Source organism: Henckelia pumila, chromosome 3, assembly GCF_033568475.1.
Source record: "Henckelia pumila isolate YLH828 chromosome 3, ASM3356847v2, whole genome shotgun sequence".
Classification (NCBI taxonomy): domain Eukaryota; kingdom Viridiplantae; phylum Streptophyta; class Magnoliopsida; order Lamiales; family Gesneriaceae; genus Henckelia; species Henckelia pumila.
In genome coordinates, this window is record NC_133122.1 from 7,766,081 (window position 1) to 7,768,823 (window position 2,743).

Genomic DNA, 2,743 nt, shown 5'->3' on the forward strand with positions numbered 1-2,743 from the left:
GTAAATTATATTAAACAAAAGATTGTTTATACAAAGAGTCATTAAAGCCCTTAGCCACAAGTTGGCTCACCGGGCACCCACTCTTTCAATGCAAGCACAGATATTCGGACACGAATATGTGGGAAATCAATCGCAAGCGCGACGCGTGCTCCAATAAAGAGAACGGGACTCACACGACTTGCTCGCGATCCACGATAGCAATGACCATAATGTGCCTTCCGGCCCCACAAGCATCCTAAACCGAGGGGCTTTGATGATCGCATAGGAGCTTAAGAACAACAATGACGAACACCTACACATGCTTGATTCCCAAACACCGATATTCCTTCTTTCCGACCAACCGTAATAGAAAACAAGCCTACAAAGAGTTCGCGATCTGCATGTCTAAAAAGCTCATGCATGCAATATAGCAAGAAACGGGGTGCGAAATGACATCGGGGTGAAAAAACACCCCTGCCGGCTGCCGGCCGGAAAACCCGCCGGAGCGGCGGCCAGAAGGGGCGCCCATCGGGGAAGGTTGTCATGAGGTTGGACGAGCATGGGAGGCATTGCCCCGACACCTCAACCAAGCCCATGGCCAAACACCCTCCTCCCCCTATAGTATACTTAGGAGAAAAAACCCAAGTTTCAGGAAAAGTGGGTTTTTGGGCTGAGGAATCATAATAAATTTTTTCTTTTTTTAAACATTTTTTTTTGGGCCAAATGCGAATCCGACCACAAACATGCCTTATTTATGCATGAAACTCGAGGGAAATAAATATTTGTGCCGTGAGAATCATCAATTTACTCGCTCATTTGCGCTAGATGCCGCACGGTGCCCCAAACTTGGGCACTCATGGTGGCACGAATCTGACGCCTTAGATGCATTATTTATGCATGAAAACTCAAGAGAAAACAACATTGTGCCATGAGAATCAGTGTTTGGCTCGCTCATTTGCGCAACGTGCCGCAAGGGGCAGCCCGCCCGTGCGCACGGTGACCCCAACTTGGGAACTCATGGGGGCACGAATTCGACGCCTTAGATGCATTATTTATGCATGAAAACTCGAGAGAAAACAACATTGTTCCGTGAGAATCATAGTTTGGCTCGCTCGTTTGCGCTACATACCGCACGGGGCCGCCCTCCCGTGCGCACGGTGCCCCCAACTTGGGCACTCATGGTGGCACGAATCCGACGCCTTAGATGCATTATTTATGCATGAAAACTTGAGAGAAAGAAAAATTGTGTCGTGAGAATCATAGTTTGGCTCGCTCATTTGCGCTACGTGCCGCACGTGGCCGCTCGCCTGTGCGCACGGTGCCCCCAAATTGGGCACTCATAGTTGCAGGAATCCGACGCCTTAGATGCATTATTTATGCATTAAAACTCGAGAGAAAACCACATTGTGCCGTGAAAATCAAAGTTTGGCTCGCTCATTTATGCTACGTGCCACACGTTGCCGTCCGCCCGTGCGCACACTGCCCCTAAATTGGGCACTCATGGTGGCCCGATTTCGATGCCCTATATGCATTATTTGCACAAAGGATGATAACAAAATTTTTTAATTTGAATCATTCATGCTAATCGGACGTTTGAGATACGTGCCACATTTACTTGAATTTATTTTCCATGGAGCTTGCAACATAGGTACCTTTTTCGTGGAGCACGGGCAAGTGTCAAGTGCCAAGTACACACACGTTTCATTTTCCCAAGATTTGGGGACGCGCACACCCAAGTACCAAGTGCCAAGTGCGAGCACGTTTTACATTGTCCATGTTCCAACCACATGCTTACGTCGACGTGAGCAAGTGCCGCCTATGCGCACATTTCATTTGCCTAATATCCAGGCAGTCGCACGTTTTGCTTCGCCCATGTTCCGACCACACGCGCACGCCGCCGTGCCCGACGTGCCCAAGCGCCAAGTGCCGCATTGCGCATGCGCACGTTTCATTTGCCTGATATCCGGACGTTTTGCTTCTCCCATGTTCCGACTACACGGGCACGCCGCCGTGCCCAAGTGCCAAGTGCCGCACGCACACGCGTACGCGCACGTTTCATTTGCCTAATATCCGAACGTTTTGCTTCTCCCATGTTCCGACCTCACGCGCACGCCATCGTTCCCGACGTGCCCAAGTGCCAAGTGCCGCATTGCTCATGCGCACGCGCACGCGCACGCGCATGTTTCATTTGCCTAATATCCGCACGTTTTGATTCTCCCATGTTCCGACCACACGCGCATGCCGCCGTGCCGGATGTGCCCAAGTGCCAAGTGCCACATTGCGCATGCGCACGCGCACACGCACGCGTACGTTTCATTTTACTAATATCCGGACGTTTTGCTTCTCCCATGTTCCGATCACACGCGCACGCCGCCGTGCCCGACGTGCCCAAGTGCCAAGTGCCGCAATGCGCACGTGCACGCGCACATTTCATTTGCCTAATATCCGGACGTTTTGCTTCTCCCATGTTCTGACCACACGCGCATGCTGCCGTGCCCAACGTGCCCAAGTTCCAAGTGCCAAGTGCCGCATTGCGCATGCGCACGCGCACATGCACGCGCACGTGCACACGCACGCGCACGTTTCATTTGCCTAATATCCGGACGTTTTGCTTCTCTCATGTTCCGACCGCACGCGCACGCCGCCGTGCCCAAGTGCCAAGTGCCGCATTGCGCATGCGCACGCGCATGTTTCATTTGCCTAATATCCGGATGTTTTGCTTCTCCCATGTTCCGACCACACGCGCACACCGCCGTGCCCAAGT